Here is a 21853-nt window from a genome sequence, read left to right as displayed (position 1 = left end):
GATCTTATTGAAGACACCAGGAGGCTGTGTTAAATGACCTTTCCCCAGGCTTTGAATTCAGAATCCAGATGATTGTCAATCACTTGAAAGCTGTCACCCGCAGCGCAATAAATGTACGAGCGGAAGTTCTTCACTATATGATCTGAAAATGTTGAACTCAAGTGTTCATTGAAAAATGCAAAAAGATGATTCTGTTGTGCAGATGTTAAAACTAAAGTTCCAGCGCTCATTTTTATGTAAGACAATTATTTCCATTGTTCCTTCATAAACTTTTTATTACTCAAAGAATTTCCCCCTGGAATACAGCTACCTTGTTTTTCAAAATGCGGGATGAGCCTTTAGAAATTCATGATTGAGCCTAATGAGAAATCTGACGAGTGAATCATCCAAGAAAAGCAGCTGCAGAAATCCATATAGTGCAGGGAGGATGGAGAGATTAAAAACATATTTTTAAAGCTTAAAAACAATCATAAAAAGTAACTCAGGACATTCAAAGTCTGTCACATAACTTACTGATGAAAACGCTTGTCTCCAGTTGGTATCAGAAGGTATGGATGCTAATTACATCAAGACATTCATAAGGCATCCCCCATTTAGAGTGCAGTTATATATAAATCATCAAGTCTAAAAGATTTATCTGATGCTTTATTGATGGAGCCGTTTGATAGAATCTTATAAAAGGAATCAAGGGGAGCTGTTAACATAGCTGTTTCTGCTGCTGAAACTCATCAGTTTAATATAACAGAAACAATACAAACTTCTGAGGGGTTCTTGTCTCTATCATGGTAGACCAGATCATGCCTCAGGTAATTAGTCTTGGTATCTTTCCCTTGCTTGCCCAGCTATAGATATGTTTGTGGGCACGCTTCTTGAAAGATTAATGTGGATACGAGTCCAGTAATCGTTCTGCCTAAGCTCCATTTATGAGGTCTAAACACCAGCTAATATGTGATGTAAGGTGTCACGGAGTCAACGGGGTCAAGTTGTCACAGAACGGCCTAAGGACACTGCGAGGCTCCCTTGGTGGTTTACCGATTCTTTTCTGGGAAAACCAAAGATGACTCTGGTGGTCAGGTCAAGGAGAGTAGAATCGTGAGGCCAGATTCAGGAACTGAGGTGCGGAGAAAAGCGAGATCACTGTGGGCTGGCGTACATATTCATGGCAGTTACCCCAGTGCTGAGACAAGGCTAAGAGTCAAATAACATGAGTCCATTTTGTTTGTTGCATGTGTGCTTAGGTTGTTTGCTAGTATAGTACTAGGTGGCAGACAGAAATGCTTGTGTGTGACTTGACTTGTCATCCTCAGACTACTTTCAGTGACGCACAGACAAGTATTTTCCTATGGGCTCAAGTCTTAGCTCTCCCTTGAAACCTTCTCTAAGTAATCCAGCCTCTCAATTGAATTACTGTTATTCCACCATCTATACCATTTAGTTTGTATTTTTTTTTAATATTCACTCTTGTATAGCTCTTTGTCTCACATGAAAGTCTTTTGTCCAATGAGACTCCTAACTCTTTGAAGGTAGGGATCTCATACTTATTCTGTATCTTTCATAGTGCACAAAACAATGATGTATACATACATATTAGACAGTCTTGGCTGATGTCCATTGTTCTAGCATATAGTACATTTAGCATTGATCCCAAATTTCCTTTTTTAAAGAAGTATAATTATTAATAATTGCATGAAAATTAGGCATGATGGGTTTGATAGATGTCCACTTTGTATTTTCAGCTTCTACCATGATCTCATAGAGTCATGTGACGAGCATGTGCAGAGCTCTCACTTTATTTTTCATTTTTTAAAAAATACTTTAGAGAGAGCGAGAGCATGAGTGGGGGAGAGCAGAGGAAGAGAGAGAGAGAGAGAGAGAGAGAGAGAGGATCTTAAGCAGGTTCTGTGCTCTACACAGAGCCCAACATGGGGCTTGATCCCACGACCCTAGGATTATGACCTGAGCCAAAATCAAGAGTCGGATGCTTAACTGACTGAACCACCCAAGTGCACCACAGAGTTCTCAGTTTAAATTGGAAAAACAGCCAGCTTGAACCTAGGTCTCTCTTTATCCTAATTATTTCTACATGCACTATAGTTAATGCCTCCCTTTTATGACATATAAAGGCTCTCGCTGGTAAAGCAAAATGTGTTTAGAAAGAATCAGCTATGGACAGCTACATCATTCTTGTCTTCACTGGCAATGAGATTAGACTTCATTGTCTTTGTTCCATTTCACACACTTAAGAGTTCTATGGCCATGGACCCAAGTTCAAAAGATTAATGGAACTCACAGGCTACTAGACAGTGGGGACATAGGAATAAGAGTTTAGATGTATGTGAAATATTTATGGGAAATAGAAGCTGACCAGTCCTATAGAGTATATAGAACATATAGAAAAGAGTCTGAATATTCTATCCACTGTGGATTTGTTAATACCTGTATACTGAAAGTCTACAAACATGTATTTACTTTATTATTTGGAGTAGCTTTATACATAATAGAGTTATAAATTATTGTGCCTTTTAGAAACTATTTTATGTATTCCAGAGGTATGAATTATATGTTCTTTTCACACTGGGGAGGGAAAGAATACTTGTGTTAGGAATGGGAGGGGTTTCAGTTTTAGAAAAAGGCTTCCCAGAGAGGGTGTTTTTGATCCAGTTTTTGAAGGATGAGTATGAATCTCACAAGAAATGGTGTGTTATGAGAATTGAGTTATTTCATATTTGGGGGGGGCATGGGATGCCTGTAGAAAAATTGCAGGAGATGAGGTTTGAAAGGTTAAGCAGAGTCCTTTGTATGTTAGGGAGTCTGGCTGTACTCAAATAATTCATACAAGGCCTCATATGATCATATTTTAGATAGATCTCTAGCCATTGTACAGAGAATGTGTCAAAATGGGAGAGTCTGGGGCACCTGGGTGGCTCAGTTGGTTAAACGTCTGACCTCAGCTCAAGTCATGATCTCACGGTTCGTGGGTTGGAGACCCGAGTCGGGCTCGGTGCTCATAGCCGGGAGCCTGGAGCCTGCACCCTGCTTTGGATTCCGTGTCTCCGTCTCTCTGCCCCCCACCCCTCCCTTGTGCTCTCTCGCTCTCTCTCTCTGTCTCTCTTCCAAAAGTGAATAAAAGTTTTTTAAAAAATTAAAAAAAAAAAAAGGAGAGTCTGAAGGTAGAGATTGCAATTAGAGATTTACCCAATAGCAAGTGATATTGATGGCCCGGATTATGATAGTAACAGTAGGTATGAAGAGGAAGGAACCAATTAGAGGGATATTTAGAAGGTAAAATCTACAAAAAGGGGTGAGCTATTTGTTGTAGGATAAAGCAAGGCAAAGTTAAAAATGACACTGAAGTTTCTAGTTTGGGAGATAAGATGAATGGTGAGGTTTTCAAGGGAAATACAGGATAAAAGCAAGGAACAGTTTAGGAATCTGATAAAATTGTTCTTGGATGTTTGAGGTTTAGGTGTCGCTGGGACATCGACCAGAGGTATGTTGTCATTGGCAATGTCAATATGATGTTCTGGAGGGGACCAGAGGTGAGGATAGGGGGAGGACAGTGAGAAGAGATGTGTACTATACGTGCATTCCTGAAAACTACTGACATTTAGTAGGGGATGGTGAAGAGAAGATTTTTTAAAAGTTATTTTATGTCTATTTATTTTTGAGAGAGAGAGAGAGAGAGAGAGAGCAGGGGAGGGATAGAGAGAGAAGGAGACACAGAATCCAAAGCAGGCTCCAGGCTCGGAGCTGTCAGCACAGACCCCGACGCGGGGCTCAAACTCACAGACCGTGAGATCATGACCTGAGCCGAAGTCAGACACCCAACTGACTGAGCCACCCAGATGCCCTGAGAAGGAGATAAATATATAAACCTTCCTTCTCTCCTCTCAGTCTGCTGGGCTACAGGTGTTTCAGCGACAGTCTGTCTAGTGACCAGATGGTCCCTACATTCAAACTAAATTTAGGTGTTTTTATTCTACGCAATCTCTAATTAGGGATTTTTAATTGAAATGTCAAACTGAAAGGGAATTGAAATTAATTTAAGCATAACGTGGATAAATTATAAACATACTTACTAAGTAGGTAAGTTTACTGCTTCAACTCATTATAAATATTTGTATGAGAGGTTTCTTAGATCACTGTGGGAGTCAGTTTTTTTTATTTAAATTTTTTTATCTTAATTATTTTAATTTTTTAATGTTTATTTTTGAGAGAGAGAGAGAGAGGAGGAGGGGCAGAGAAAGAGCGGGACACAGAATCCAAAGCAGGCTCCAGCCTCTGAGCTGTCAGCACAAAGCCCAGTACAGAGCTCGAACCCACAAACCTTGAGGTCATGACCTGAGCTGAAATCAGAGGCTTCACCAGCTTAGCCACCCAGGCGCCCCTGTGGGGATCAGTTCTTTAGGGAAGCATGACTAGGTAAGGATCATAGTTTTATTCTTGACTTCTCTTCTGCCTTTTTTCCTTTTCTTCATACGAACTTTATGTGTTGCTCTGTATGTGGGTTGACAGGGGCCTTTCGGCTCCTCCTGAAGTTTAATCAATGTCACATTCTGCTATTAGTCTTATTATGTAATAATGTATCACGTTCCTAACCTCTTCTGTACATCTCCCTTTTTCCCATCACCCTTACACTGCCATGTATTCCTGGGGTTTTCCCTTCCAGCAGACAGCAGTGAGACTCTGACGTTTCTCTCTTACAATAGCCACGTGCTGCTTTTGTCTGTCCTAAGCCTAGAAGGTGCCTCTGTCTTGTACTGTCCTTGCTGTGCTTTTGCTGCACTTCCGTATCCTTTGTGCTTCCGTGACCCCTCATTTCATGCAGTATCTCCGCTAAATGCCACACATAGTCATAGCATTTTTGCTTCCTGCAGTGTATTCTTGAATGGTTTTGTGTTTGGGGGGGGGCAAAAGACTGGCTGCCTTACAGATAAGCACTGAGATGATGACTTCTCAAGTGGAAAATCCACCTACATGCATACAAACAACCACACCCACACACGCGCGCGCGCGCGCACACACACACACACACACCATTTACGGCACGATATGGTATCCTCACATTTTATTTAAAAAAAAAAAAATTTTTTTTTCAACATTTATTTATTTTTCGGACAGAGAGAGACAGAGCATGAACGGGGGAGGGGCAGAGAGAGAGGGAAACACAGAATCGGAAACAGGCTCCAGGCTCTGAGCCACCAGCCCAGAGCCTGACGTGGGGCTCGAACTCACGGACCGCAAGATCGTGACCTGGCTGAAGTCGGAAGCTCAACCGACTGCAGCACCCAGGCGCCCCGGTATCCTCACATTTTAAAACATCCCCAGTCTGGAAAAAAAAATCCACCTCAGTGCTTTTCTCACATTTGGACCTTATACTGCCTCTTACCTGTGAGTTAAAGTGTACATTTTAGGCGATACTAAGTATACAAATAAAAATTAAGAACTCATTAAATTTAGGAATTTAAAGTATTTATGATTTAAAAAAAATATAATTAGGATAAATCTTACCTCTGAATCAGAATGATCAGTGACATTGCGTGCATTTAAAAATGTGAAGGAAAGCTTTTAGAGTAGGTACCAGAAGTCTCAAGATCAGAAATATAAAAGAACGATAAAAATGCAAATTTCTCCCTACCTTGTCAACATAAGTGCTTTTGTTTTGCAAGAATTAATCATTCCTGTCACCCTATTTCAGTGCTCTCTTATCTCTGTGTTATTGAATGTGATAGACTCGTTTAAGGGGGCGTATAAATTTTGGTACATAATGGTATGTGGTAGAAACTTGTTATACTACCTCTTTGCATAATGCCAAGCAACTGGTCACTTCATTGGGAAATCAATCAATATGACTTTTACTGTAGGTAAAAAATAGCATTAACAACACTGCCCCACATATTTAGATTAGCATTCTATTCCCTTTAAAGCCTTTAGAGAAGGAATCTCTACTTTGCTTCAAAAAAAAAAATCTTGGCTCAGATCAGGGTCATAGTATCAAGCCCCACATAGGGCTTGTGCTGAGCATGGAGCCTGCTTAAGATTCTCTCTCTCTCTCTCTCTCTCTCTCTCTCTATCCCGCTGCCCCTCTCCCCCTTCTCTCTCTCTCTTTCAAATAAAAATAAATAGATAGATAGATAGATAGATGGATAGAAATTTAAACATCTTATAAAGAGGCAGGATGGGTAATACTATTATCATTTCAAAGATTAAAAAATTATGTCCATAGTTATTTATCTGGATTTAGACAAAGTTCAAATCCAGTGTTTTCTTACTGGTAACCTATTGCTTATTTGTTCATAGCCCGAACCATGAGCTGGATCAAAGAGAATTGTTTTATATAACATTATTTTATCGGGGGATTAGTAGATGTTGAAAAAAATGGGAACTCAAAGAAAGCTAGGAAGCATAACTAATACATTACACTGCAGAATTAGAAACCTAAGAGGTTGATGTTTCCCCGGGGAAAAAATGAAAACTTTATGTTTGGGTCATAGAACAAAACAAAAAAAAAAACTTTATGAATATAGAACTAAAAAGAGAGCAGAAATACCAGCGTCCCTCTCCCCCCTCAAATCCATATTTACTAGTTTCAGTGGAATGTAAATTCAGTATGAGTCAATAGAAGAATGCAGGGGGTTAGAACACCTAACGTGATATAAAACTTTACCTGCAAAATGATAACTTTAGAATGAGCACTGTCATGCACTCATTCTACTCTGTGTTGGTCAGATCACATGTGAAAATGTCTCCATTTTGAGACTCTCTTCTTGAAGAGAAGGAAAATCAGTATGTGTTCAGAAATGAACAATGGCGATTGACAATAGCCTAAGAACTTCACATATTTAGGAGGATGTATTGCCCAAGAGGGTAGGGGGTAGGTTTTCAATAATGGAATGAGTCACATCTTGGAGTGTTCATGCAGAGGTAGAATGACCATTTGGCAGGGTTATACAAGGTATGCCAAACCATGTTATCAATGGGCTAGACTAGGAAAACTGGTTCTTTCAAGATATAGGATTCTTTCAGAGAATGACTCTAAAAGATATGATCCGCAATTCTCAGAATGTGTAAAATTATGTGTCAAAGCATCCCCATTGAGGGACTCAACCATAAATACCTATGCCAGCTCCTTGAGGTCATGAGAATACATTTTTATGCAGCCCATAACCCAGGAAATATTGTAAGTGATCCCCAAAGAACTGATGGATTATAAGTTTAGGGACCACTTTCCTAACAAATGTGAGAATGAAACACCATCTCACCCCCAAATCTGTATGAGGTATCTTTCTTTCCCTAGGCTGTAATAAGCCAACTCTGACCTGACGAGGTAGCTGAAAGAATTGAGCTAATGGAGTAAGTCGTGTTTCTTGTTTTTTAGCTTTTAGAATACCGTTTTCTCCAGGGCCTTGGTTAGTCATCAACACAGAAAAAAGCAGGAACGTTGAAGAGAGCTACATAATAATATTTAATTTTTACTTTCTTCATTAAATACTAATATACTTTAAAACAGTGGCTGGGTAAATGAAAAATTTCTTTATTTTAATCATTTTTTAAAAATCCACTGGAGTAAGCCACTATATGATTATTATATAGTATTTCAAATGCTTTCAAAATATATTTAATTGTAATAATATAATTACTTCTATTAGATTTGTATCAAGGTCAGTGAATTCTCTACAGATTGTTTTGTGATTAAAGATGCTGTAAGCATCAGTAATGATAATCTCTTGCAACTCATGTTCATTAAAAAGAATGTCCCCATACAAGAAAACTAAGCCATCGGCTCTGTATTTTAGGCTGAAGGAGTAGCTTCTAATTATATTGTTAGTAGCAAATGTGTAATTTTTCATTAGATTGAATCTATCAGATAGTCTTTAAAAGCCTTGAATATAGACTTCAAAATTGTTTTTGTGCTTGTTTTTAACTAGCTTTCAATGTTTATTCCCTTCATCAATATCTACTTATATATCAAATGTTATGTAGGATCTCAGAAAACTTCTATAGTTTAGAGCAACACTGACAATTTCCATGCATTAAAATTAGCTTATCAACATTGTTTGAAGCTCAATAAACACAAATGTAAAAGCAATGTGTTAAGGGCAACTCACTGATTATAGAAACTCACTCTGCCTCCTATACAGTCCCTCAAACATATCAAAGGAACATAAATTGTTTCATATAATATGTACAACACCAAAATCCTCAAATCTGGTTTCTTAAGTCATAAAGTTTATTTTTGGTTTATACTGCATGTAGGCCATTGTGTGTGAGCTGTGGCTAAATGCCATGTACCTTTAGTCTGAAATCTGGGAGAAAGGCTCTCCCATGAGATATGTAGCTCTTGTAGGAGATTGCAAATGGACTGTGTCTTCGTCATTTTTGTTCTAAAATGATCACATATTACACAAATACTGATTTGAAGGGGCACATGCAACCCAATGTTTATAGTGGCATTATCCACAATAACCAAATTATGGAAAGAGCCCAATGTCCATCAATTGATGAATGGATAAAGGAGATATGGTGTGTATGTGTGTACACACACACACACACACACACACACACACACAATGGAATATTACTCAGCCACCAAGAAGAATGAAACCTTGCCATTTGCAATGACATGGATGGATCTAGAGTGTTTTATGCTAAGCAAAATATGCCAGTCAGAGAAAGACAAATACCATATGATTTCACTCATATAGACAATTCCAGAAATGAAATGGATGAACATAGGGGAAGGGGAAAAAGAGAGAGGGAAGCAAACCATAAGAGACTCTTAACTATGGAGAACAAGCAGGGTTGATGGGGGGGATGAGCTAGATGGGTGATGGGTATTAAGGAGGGCACTTGTGATGAGCACTGGGTGTTGTACATTAATGATGAATCATTAAGTTCTCCAACTAAAAATCAATTTTACCACATATGTTAACTAACTAGAATTTAAATAAACATTTGAAATAAATAAAATGATCCCATATAATTGTCACAAACTGACAATGAAAATAAAGGCTATTTTAAAAACGAAAAGGCTGTGTTTTCCCAAGAAAAATTTAGTACAGTGCAACGATGTCAAAATATTGTAATCTTAATATGTGGCCATGTAGCATTTAAATAAATACAAGCAGAGCTTTGAATGGAATCATATATAAAAAGTGATAATATTATAAAATTTTATCAGGATCCTTTTGATGCTCTAGGCAGGATGGCATTCTGATCAACCCTCAAGATCCTGCCAGTCTCCTTTGCAAGAAGATCAATATTGTAAGGAGAATTTCTCATAGTTTGGTGACACTCCTTTAAGATTGTCCACTTCTCTCATTAACAAACTAATATCTTGGTTTCATCTACTACTTTTAACAGATTTTTTTATTAAAGTATAATGTAGAAGAAAAAAGCACACAAATTCTAAATGTGCAGCTTGAAGGATTATGATGTAAACACAGCTGCATAACCACTATCCAGATAAAAACATAGATCATGTGACCAACTCACAAGTCCCCTTTTTGCCACCTACCAAGTATTTCCAATTCTCCCCTTCCAGAGGAAACTACTATCCATACTTCTATTGCCATACATTATTTTGCCTGCTTTTGAACTGTATAGAAATGAAATCATGTAGAATGTATTCATTTTTTTTGGATTCTATCACTCTATATTATGGTTGTGAGATTCACTCATGCTGTCACACACAGTAGCGATTTGTTCGTTTTCATTGCCGTATAGCATTCCACTGTATGGATGCGCCATGGCTAATGTATTCTGCTACTGATGGATGGGTGAATTTTTTTCCAGTTTTGGCTTTTCTGAATAATGCTATGATGATCACAGCCAATTTACCAAGAAGTTAATGAAGCCTAAGCTTCAGGGTCCCTCATTTGCATAGGTCTCTCTGAGAGCTATGAATTGTTGGGATTTGTAGAGTATTCTAGGTAGGGAGGGGAAGCCAGATTCCATGAGATATCTCTATGAAAGCATTTCTGCTAAAACATCTAAAGATGTTACAGAGAAAGAGACCTGAATCCCCAAGCCTACTATAGTTGTGATATCTTTTATCATTCTAATTAAACATTCATTTCTGTACTTAATTTTACATTCATAATTTTGTATTTTTTATTAATCACAGCCCCTTAAATTGTATAAGCTTCACATCAGTGAATCATGGATACACTTCTGGGTAAGGACTTTCTCTGCTCATGTTTTTGGCATATATTATGTAAAGTGTATACTTAGGAGTAAAGTACCAGATCATTTATATGCTCAATTCAGCTCTAACTACCAAATAGAGTTCAAACTTTGTTGCACCCTGTTTTAATCTCATGGTCAGTGTTTGAGAGTTCCTTTCACTCACATTCTGGCCAATAATTGGTATTTTGGTGGACTGCAGGGTTATACCACCATAGTTTTAATTTGCACTTTCTCCGATGACTATGGAGGTTGATCATCTCTTCATGTGCTTATTGGATATTTGGGTATCACCCTTTGTGAAAGTCTGTGTATGTCTTTCACCCATTTTTATTGAGTTGTTTGTCTTTTTCCTATTGGTTTGTAGAAACTTTTGTATATATTGATTACAACACTTTTGTTGGTTACCAACATATTTTCCCACTCAGTGCTTGGCTTTTTCACATTTTCAGTGGTGTCCTTTAATTCACAGAACTTTCTGATTCTAATGTAGTATGATTTGTCAATCTTGCCTTAATGGGTAGTACTTTTTGTATCCCATTAAATTAGTGTCTGCATCAAGGTCAGAAGCACGTTCTCCTATCTTATCATCACTAAGTTTTATTTTTGTATTTTTACCATTTATATCTCCAATCTACCTGAATTATTTTATTTTTTGTAATAGAATAAATTTGGGGGCAAGTTACAAATTTTCCTTCTAGAAGTCTTTCATATCTCTTGCTAATTTATTCCAGGCTATTCGATATTTTTCATGACAGTTGGTAAGTGATATATTTCATAATTTTTTTTCTAAATATTTATAGAATCTGATTACTTTCTATGTATTGACTCTGGTAACGACAACCATGCTGTATTCATTATTTATTCTTTTTTTTCCACTTTATTTTTTTAATTTACATCCAAATTAGTTAGCATATAGTGCAACAATGATTTCAGGAGTAGATTCCTTAGTGCCCTTTCCCCATTTGGCCCATCCCCCCTCCCACAGCCCCTCCAGTAACCCTCAGTTTGTTCTCCATAGTTAAGAGTCTCTTCTGTTTTGTCCCCCTCCCTGTTTTTATATTATTTTTATTCTAACAATATCTCTGAGATTCTATTGGATTGACTTCATAAAAACACAATTGGTCTGTGAGTGAAAATAAATTTCTTTTCCATACTTAGGATTTAATTTTCCTATACTACTGTACCGACCAGGATGTCTTGTACAATGGTAAACAAAAGATATGTCATGGGGATTTTTGCCTTGCTTGCAATCTCAGAGTGAAATCTTTCAGCGATTTGCCATTTGTATGATATTTGCTTTATATACATTATTTGTAATTGCAATTTATCAGGTGAGGCCATGTGTCTTTGTATTCCTAATTTGCCTTCTGTCAAGGTTAAGCTAGCCTCCCAAAACGAGTTGGAAATTTTTCTCTCCTTATTAGTTTCTGGGGGGTTGGTGTACATTTGATATTAGTTCTTCACTGAAAGTTCCACAAGTGATGTGAGCAAGATGGTGAAGTAGGACTCTCCAGACCCTTCGTTCCCCATGGAAACATTTAAAAAAATTGAGACCAATTACAGTAACTTTTTAGCAGCTCTGGAAGCCAGTCAAAATTCTGCTGCAGCCAAGATAACATTCAATCCAGAAAAGCCACATTCAAAGGAGTAGGAAATTTTGTGGCCCCCTGTCCCTACTCCCTCCTTTATTGCCATGTGACATGGTTGTGAGGAGGTGGCCCAATTCCCAGTTCCTTTCACCGATCCAGTAGGAGCACAGCTGAATTGATTTGCAATGTTTTAACCTGTCTGGGGGCTGTGTCTGGAGGACTGGTCCTCTCTGCCTTGGAATTTGGATGGGGAAAGGTGGCATAGTTCAAATCTCAGGATGATAAAGGGGCAGAAGGCAATAGTGAATGTCATAGTATGCAAAAACTGGGGTGGGGGGGAGCTGCTGATCTGTGGAGGCCTAGGACAAGAAGTGATGGTCAGAGAGAGAGTAAAATATCCAAGGTCCCAGGGCGCCTGGGTCGCTCAGTCAATTAAGCGTCAAACTTCAGCTCAGGTCATGATCTCACAGCTCGTGAGTTTGGGCCCAGCATTGGGCTCTGTGCTGACAGTTCAGAGTCTGGAGCCTGCTTCAGATTCTGTGTCTCCCTCTCTCCCTTCCCCTCCCCTGCTCATACTTTCTCTCTCTCTCTCTCAAAAATAAATAAACATTAAAAATTTTTGAAAAAAACCTAAGGTCCTATGTAGAAGATAAGGAAAGAATGTTTTGGAAATTAATATATTTAAGGGCATGAATACAGAAGTAACTGAAAAACATACACACACTCCTAGGCAGTATGCATGGCCAAAAAATAACTGAATAGACCATAAGCCTTCACCCCGGGTTGATCCCAACACTCTGAACATATTCTGCTAACTAATGAAAGTCTTTTCCACCATTCTGCAAAAAGTAGAAGAGGTGGCTGTTTTTTCAAGTGCCAAATTCTTACCAAAAGAATACAAGGCATAGAAACAAACAAACAAGGGGCACCTGGGTGGCGCAGTCAGTTAAGCGTCCGACTTCAGCCAGGTCACGATCTCGCGGTCCGTGAGTTCGAGCCCCGCGTCGGGCTCTGGGCTGATGGCTCAGAGCCTGGAGCCTGTTTCCGATTCTGTGTCTCCCTCTCTCTCTGCCCCTCCCCCGTTCATGCTCTGTCTCTCTCTGTCCCACAAAAATAAATAAACGTTAAAAAAAATTAAAAAAAAAAAAAAAAAGAAACAAACAAACAAGATGGCCCATTCAAAGAAACAAAATAAATCGTCATAACCCATCCCTGAAGAAACACAGGCACTGGTATTATCAGACGAAGCCATTAAAACTACTGTCCTAAATATGCTCAAAGAGCTAAAAGAAAACAAGAACAAAGGACTAAAGGAAATCAGGGAAACAAGACATGAACAAAATGAGAATGTCATCAGGGACATAAATTATAAAAACCAAAAATAACCAAACAAATTCTGGAGCTGAAAAAAGACAAAACACTGAATTGAAAAAAAAATCACAAGAAGGGTTTAATAGCAGATTCAAACAGGAAGAGGAGAAAATCAACACACTTGTAAACAGGTCATTGGAAATTATTGAGTCTGAGAAACAAAAAGAAAAGGGAAAGAAGACATGTAATCAGAGTTTAAAGAACTTATAATAAATCATCGAGCAGAAAAGTGTATACATTCATTATAGGAGTCCCAGAAAGAGAAGAAAGGGGCAGAGAGATTATTGAAGAAATAATGGCCCAAACTTCCCAAATTTGAAAAATATGTGGGCACACAAGCATACAATGTGAAAGATCTCCAAGTAGAATAAAATAATAAAATGAAAGAGACCCACAATGAGGCACAGTATAATAAAATTGTCAAGAGCCAAAGACAGAGAATCTCGAAAGCAGCAAAAGAAAAATTGTCACATAGAAGGAATCCTCAATAAGGTTAATGACTGATTTTTCTACTTTAGAGGGGAGAGAAGGCAGTGGGGAAGTACATTTAAGGTGCTAAAGCAAACAAAGCTATCAACTGAGACTTTTATATCTGGCAAAACTGTGCTTGAAAAACAAGGGAAAATTAAGACATTCCCAGATAAACAGGACCTGAAGGAGTTCATTATGAGTAGACTTGCCCTCTGAAAAACGCTAAAGGGAGTCCTTCAAGCTGAAATAAAAGAAAAATAGGCAGTAACTCAAAGACAAGTGAAAATACAAAGTTTCCTATGACTGGCAAATACAGGGGCAAATTAAAAGCTAGTGTTGGGGCACCTGGGTGGCTCGGTCGGTTAAGTGTCCGACTCTTGGTTTCGGCTCAGGTCGTGATCTCACTATTCATGAGACTGAGCTGTGAGGCTCTGAGCTGACAGTGTGGAGCCCACTTGGAATTCCCTCCCTCTCTCTGCTTCTCCCCCAGTCATGTGCACGTGCATGCTCTCTTTCTCTTGCAACATAAATATCCATTCGTCAGTTGATGGAAATAAACTTAAAAAAAAAATAACTAGTGTTATTGGAATTTTGGTTTGTAACTTCTTATTTTTATAGAATTTCAAAGACAAAAGCATGCAGATGATAATCTATTAACGGGTACACAACATACAAAGATGTAATTTGTGACATCAGCAACCAATTGTGGGGTACAGCTGTGAAGGAGTAGAATATATTTTTAAAGATTTTATTTCATTTTTTTTCCTGTTTATTTATTTTGAGAGAAAGGGAGCGCATGCGGGCAGGGGGGGAAGGGCAGAGAGAAGAGAGACTCTGCACTATCAGTGTGGAGCCTGACGTGGGGCTCGATCTCAAGAACTGTGAGATCATAACCTGAGCTGAAATCAGGATTTGGGAGCTTAACTGACCGAGCCGCTCAGGGGCCCATAAAGATTTTTATTTTTAAGTAATCTCAACACAAAATGTGGGGCTTGAACTTACAACCCTGAGATTAAGAGTCGCGTGCTCTACCAACTGAACCGGGGAGGCACCTCAGGAGTAGAATTTTCATGGGCAATTGAAGTTAAGATGGTTTTAACATAGATTATTAGAACTTTAGAATGTTATATATAATCTCCATGGTAATCCAAAAAAAAAAAAAATGTGCAGATTCACTGCATTCTCTATCAAAGCCTAAATGCCATTTTTTTTGTGTGGTAATAGAAAAATCTTCCCTAAAATTTATCTGGAATCTCAAGGGACACCACATAGCCAAATGATCGTGAAATAGAAGAACAAAATTGGAGATGTCACACCTCTTGATTTCAAAATTTACTGGAAAGCTACACTAATCAAAACAGTGTGATAGTGGTATAAAGACAAACATATAGACTGATGGAATAGAATAGAGAAGGCCTAGAATGAAATCGAATGAAACCCAATCGAATTGAAAAGAGAGCACAGAAATAAACCCTCACCTCTAAGGTCAAATGATTTTTGACAAGCATGGCAAGATCATTCAATAGGAGAAATATTACATAGCAATATGCAAAAGAATGAAGTTGGAAAAAATAACATACAAAAAGTAACTCAAAATGAATGAAAGACCTAAATGTAAGAGTTAAAACCATAAGGCTCTCAGAAGAAAAAATAAGAGGAAGTCTTATGACATTGGGTTTGGCCATTATTTGCTGGGTATGACACCAGAAGCACAGGCAACAAGAGAAGAACTCGATAAAGTGCATTTCATCCACATTTAAAACTTTTGTGCATCAAAGAACATCATCAACCGAGAGAAAAATCAACTCATAGAATGAGGAAAACATTTGCAAATCACCTATCTGATAAGGGATTAACATTCAGAATATATATAAAGTACTCCTACAACTTAACAACAACAAAAACTAACTCAATAAATGGCGGAATGACTTGAGTTGATATTTTTCTAAAGCAGAAATGCAAATGGCCAATAAGCACATCAAAAGATGCTCAATATTACTAATCATTAGGGAAATGCAAATTAAAAGCACATTGAAATATCATTTACACCCACTGGGATGGCTATTAAAAAAAAACATAAAATAACACATGTTGGTGAAAATGTGGAGAAATTGAAACCTTTGTGCACTGATGGTGGGAATGTAAAATGGTGTAGCTGCTATGGAAAATGTTATGACTATTCCTTACACAATTAAAAATAAAGTTACCATCTGATCCAGCAATCTCACTTCTATATAGATACCCAAAATAATTGAAACACAGATTTGAACACATATTTGTACACCCATGTTTATAGCAGCACCGTTCACCGTAGTCAAAAGGTGGAATCAAACAAAATGTCTATCAGCAGATAAACAATGTGTTGTATCCACAGGCAATGAAAAATTATTCAGCCTTTAAAATTTGTTTCATTGATTTATTTTTGAGAGACAGAGTGAGACAGAGCACAAGTGGGGGAGGGGCAGAGAGAGGAGACACAGAATCCAAAGCAGGCTCCGGGCTCCCAGCAGTCAGCCCAGAGCCCGACACAGTGCTCTAATCCACAAACCGTGAGATCATGACCTGAACCAAAGTCAGTCACTTAACCGACTGAGCCACTCAGGCGCCCCTAAAAATTATTCGGCCTTTAAATGAAAGATATTCTGATACTGCTACAACATGGATGACACCTAAAGACATTAGGCTAAGGGAACTAAGCCAATCACAGAAGGAAAAATACTGTATAATTCCACTTTCATGAGGTACCTAAAATAGTGAAATTCATAAAGACACAAAGCCAAATGGTGGTTGCCAGGTGTTTGGGGACACAGGGTGAACTAGGGAGTTATTGTTTAGTAGGAATGGAGTTTCAGTTTGGGAAGATGGAAAATGTTCTGGAAATGGATGGTGGTGATGGTTACACACAAAATATAAATGCATTTAATGCCATTAAACTGCACCCTTAAAGTGGCTAAAGTGACAAATTTTATATCATGTATATTTTACTACAAAAAAAAAAGGTTTCCAAAAATTCACAATGAAGCTGTCTGGATCTGGAATCTTTGTGGGAAGGTTTTTATTTAGGGAATTTAAACAGCGTTTCTAGGATTATTTTAATAAGTATAGGAGTATTTTTAAATGTTTACATTTTTCTTGTGTTAATTTCAATGTTGTAAATGTCTAGGCATTTGTACATTTCACAGGAATTTTCTCAATAAAGTTGTCCTGCATAGACTGTAAATATTTATTGTTGCCACCATGAAAATAACATCCCATTTATCATTCTTGATATTGACTAATTGTGCCTCCTCTCTCTCTTTTTTATCAATTCATTCTTACCAGTCTTTTATTAATTTCCTGATTTTTTTCAGATAATCAATTTTTGGCTACATTTCTCCTTATTTTAGGGTTTTGCTTAATTTTATTAGTTTCTGCTTTTTTGATTTCATTTTTTCTTTCTTCAGGTATATTTCTAACTTCTTGAAATGGATTGGTGATTTTCAGTGTTTCTTATCTTTTCATTTTTTCAAGTTTATTTATTTTGAGAGACAGGGAGAGCAAGCAGGAGAGGGGCAGAGAGAGAGAGGGAGAGAAAGAATCCCAAGCAGGCTCTGCACGTTCAGGGCGGAGCCGGATGTGGGGCTCCAGCTCATGAACCGTGAGACCATGACCTGAGCCAAAACCAAGAGTTGGAGTCTCAACTGACTGAGGCACCCAGGTGCCCCAGTGTTTCTTATCTTTTAACGCATGGATTTAAGGACATACATTTATCTATAAGATTAGCATTAGGTGCATCTTACAGGTTTTTGAAATGATGTAATTACATTGTCATTTATTCAAAATATATTTTAACTTCCGTTGCAGTTTCTTTTGTGATCCTTGGCTTCTTTAGAAATATGTTGCCTAATTTTTAAGTATTTGGAAATTTTCCACTTTTTGTGTATTTGTACCTTTATCACACTGTGATCAGAAAGCAAATTCTGGGGGCACCTGGGTGGCTCGGTCTGTTAAGTGTCAGGCTCTTGATTTTAGCTCAGGTCGTGACCTCACAGTTCATGAGTTCAAGTCCCACCTCAGGCTCCGCGCTGGTACCACAGAGCCTGCTTGGAATTCTCTCTCTCCCTCTCTCTGCTCCTCCCCCACTCTCTCAAAAAAAAAAAAATTAAAAAAAATAGAAAACAAATTTTGTATGATTTAAGTCTATTGAAACATACTGAAATTTACAGCCTACCGTACGTTAAGTTTTGGCAAATGCTCCCTGTGTATTTGAAAAAGAAGTTTTTTTGTTTTGGGTTTTTTTTGCAATTTTGAGGTGCAGTGTTCCATATACATCAAATTGGACATTGACTTTTTGGCCTGTGTAATTTTCTACTTAATGAGAAATTTGCATTAAATCTCTTTATGATTATGAGTTTGTTTTTTTTTCGTTTTCTTTTAGTTTGCCTGTTTTACGTCATTATTTTGAAGCTATGTTATTATGGTATACTTAGTTATATATTCCTATGACTAATCATTTTGTAATTACTAAATGTCCCTCTTTATCACCAGTGATGGTTTTCATATTGACGTCTATTTCATCCTGTACTAATATGTAACCAAAACAGCTTATTTTAAGTTAGAACATTTAGCATCTATATTTTCCTGTCTTTTAACTCTCAACCATTTTGTATTCTTACATTTGAAGTATGTCTCGTCTAAGAAGCATAGTTTTTTTTACCCTGTTAGATAATTTTCATATTTTAATTGTGGTTTATTATCCACTTATATTTAATGTAAACAATCATCTATTCATATTAAAAATATATTCTTACCACTTCTCTTCCATTTGCTTAAACATTTCTATATCCTTTTTTTATTAGCTACTTTATATTAGTAAAAGTAATTAGAATTATATAAAGATTTTATTTTTTCCAGTATTAGTTTTTGAAAGTTTATTTATTTTGAGAGAGAGAGCGGAGGCGGGAGGGGCAGAGAGAAGGAGAGAGAGAATCCCAAGCAGACTCTACGCTCAGTGCAGACCCCAGTGCAGGGCTCGATCTCACGACCGACCATGAGATCATAACCTGAGCTAAAATCAAGCATCACATGTTCTACCAACTAAGCCAGCCAGGCGTCACTATTATTTCTGCACTAGGTCATTCTTTGTATATACAGACACAATTTTACTCTCTTATGGTGACTATCATCAAAATTAAAGCATGCCTCAATGACTCGTTAAGTTCTGATATCAATATGTACTTTTACCAAAATGGACATTTTTATTCCTGTAGAGTATGTTGGCTCCATTTATCCTACCCCACAATTTTGTTGTTCTTATGCATTTTAGTTCTGCATACATTCAAAACCTTACAAATTATTAATGTTGTTTTATACAGTTGTATACATCTATTTTGGTACCTGTCATTCTTGATTGTCATTGCTTGCATCTCAGATGGTGTTTTTTTCTGCATAAATAACTCATTTAATATTTCCTTTAGTGAGGAGCTGGTGGTGAAAAATTCCCTTGGTATTTCCTTGCCAAAAATTCTTTTATTGGGGCGCCTGGGTGGCTCACTCAGTTAAGCATCCCACTTCAGCCCAGGTCATCATCTCACAGTTTGTGGTTCAAGTCCCTCGTTGGGCTCTGTGCTGACAGCTCGGAGCCTGGAGCCTGCTTCGGATTCTGTGTCTCCCTCTCTCTCTGCCCCTCCCCCACTCACACTCTGTCTCTCTCTCCTTCAAAAATAAACGTTAAAATTTTTTTCAAAAATTGTTTTTTTTTATTTCATCTTAAGTTTTGCTAATAGAAGCATTTAAACCTCTAATCCCCCGCTAATAACTGCTTTAGTTTCATCCCATAAGTTGTGATACACAGTCTTTTCTAATATTCGTTGGGAGTTCTTTTACCTATTGATTATTTAGAAACTGTGCTAATTTTTTATTTTATTTTATTTTTTAAATTTAGTTTTATTTTTGAGAGAGAAAGAGTGGGAGCAGGGAAGGGGCAGAGAGAGAGAGGGAGACAGAGGATCTGAAGCAGGCTCTGAACTGACCGCACAGAGCTCGATGGGGGGCTCGAACCCACAAACCGTGAGATCATGACCTGAGCTGAAGGCAGATACTTAACCGACTGAGCCACCCAGGTGCCCCCAAATTTGGTTAATTTTAAAATATTTTGGGGTTTACTAGATATCCTATTGTTATTGATTTCCAATTTAATTCTTGTTGTGAATTGAGACTACACTCTGTATAATTTCAGTCCTTTTGATTTATTTTTATTTTTTAATGTTTATTTATTTTTGAAGGAGAGAGAGACAGAGCATGAGAAGAGGAAGAACAGAGAGAGAGGGAGACACAGAATCCAATGCAGGCTCCAGGCTCTGAGCTGTCAGCACAGAGCCCAACGCTCAAACTCACAGGGCTCAAACTCACAAACCATGAGATCATGACCTGAGTCGAAGTTGGGCGCTTAACCAATTGAGCCACCCAGGTGCCCCAGTCCTTTTGATTTATTGAACCTTGATTTATGGCCTAGGATATGTACTCTTTGTTTGCTAGGAGTCCCCTTCAGTAAGTGTCAAATTGGTCAAGGTAGTAGATAGTATTGTCGAAATCATCTTATGATTCGTTTTCTTTTGTCTAGTTGACTAGCTTGGTTTGTCTACTTGTTCAATGAATCGCTGAGAAAGTCATGTTAACATCTCCTAATGTAATTGTAGATTTGCATACATCCCCTTCAAATTCCATCCAATTTCCCCTACGTGTTTTCAAGTTCTGCATTGTGATTCTTGTCTTTTCCTGATGTCTTGACCCTTTAATTATTATGAAGTCTCTCTCCTTACTGATGCTCTTTATCTTGAAATCCATTTTACTGATATTAATAGAGCCATTCCAGACTTCTTTTACTTGCCGTATGCATGGTGTACTATTTTTCATCCTTTCCTTTGCAGTTTGTCTGTGTTCTTTTATTTTGAAACGCATCTCCTATAGACAGCATGTAGTTGAATCTTGCTTTTCAAAAAATTCCATTCTGATAACATGTGGCTTTTAATTGGAGTACTCAATCCATCAATATTTCATGTTCTTATTGATATGGTTGTATTTATATATTTAGGTTTACCATTTCGATATTTGCTATCTCTTTGTGCCCTCTTTCTTTTGTTCCTCTCCCCTATTTTCTCTTGGACTACTTGAGTAATCTCTGATGATTGAGTTTCGCTTCAGTTACCTATTGATTATCTTTCTATACTTGCTCGTGTTGTTGTTTTTTTAAGTGGTTGCTCATGCTTACAGGTAATACTACACCACTACATATGTTGTCATATGTATTGCATCTACATATATAAGTCACAATGAAATGTTACAGTTTTGCCTTTAAGTTGTTACATACATTTAGAAAACTTAAGAAACTGTAGACTTTTATAATTACCTGTTTACTATTTTTTTCGTATCATTTCCTTTCAATGTGAGAGTATTTTAAGCATGTTTCATGGTTCCAGTCAACCAGCAATGACTCATCTTAAGCTTCTTGAATGATATTCTCATCGTATATAGAATTCTGGGTTAAGAGGGTTTTTTTCCTCCCTCGTATTTTAAAGATGGCATTCCACTGTTTTCTGTCCACGTTAGCTTTTCGTGACTTCTGTCTTTGAGGGTAATGTGTCAATTTTCGCTGGCTGTCAAAGCTTTTCTCTGTCATTCGTTTTCAGTGATTTGACTAGGAAGTGCAGAGGGGTAATTTTGTCTCTCAGCTATTGCTTGAATATTAGTTTCTCAAGGGAAATGTCAGATTCACCTGTGTGTGTGTGTGTGTGTGTGTGTGCACGTGCGCGCGCGCATGCGTGTTTCTCCCAGGCTTTGGCCCTGCAAGCTCACTACCATGGTAACTTCTTGATGACTTCAAAAAGTTTTTAAAAACATTTTGCCCACCTTTTCTAATTGTTCACAGCAAAAAATTCATTTTGCAAAAGGCTACTCCTCCACTAGAGGAAGTGGAAAATATCAATTTATGTTATTATATTTCTCATTGTAAAATGCTCCAAATTTCTTTTCTTTATAAAGTTTCCTATAGAGGTTAGACAACAAGAAGCTGAGTAATTTTTAAGAATATGGTCTCTGGATTCTAGCTACTTAAGTTTAAATCTCAGTTCTGCGTAGTAGCTTTGTTTCTTTGGGATGTTTACTTAACTTCTCCGGACTTCTGTTTTCTCATCAATAAAGATGGGATTATAAAAGGAATGAACTTCAAGATGTGGATACGTGAAATAAATGAATTG

The sequence above is a fragment of the Herpailurus yagouaroundi genome, unplaced genomic scaffold (assembly GCF_014898765.1).
Source record: "Herpailurus yagouaroundi ecotype Mexico unplaced genomic scaffold, PumYag 67700, whole genome shotgun sequence".
Classification (NCBI taxonomy): Eukaryota; Metazoa; Chordata; class Mammalia; order Carnivora; family Felidae; genus Herpailurus; species Herpailurus yagouaroundi.
This window is presented reverse-complemented; position numbering follows the sequence as displayed.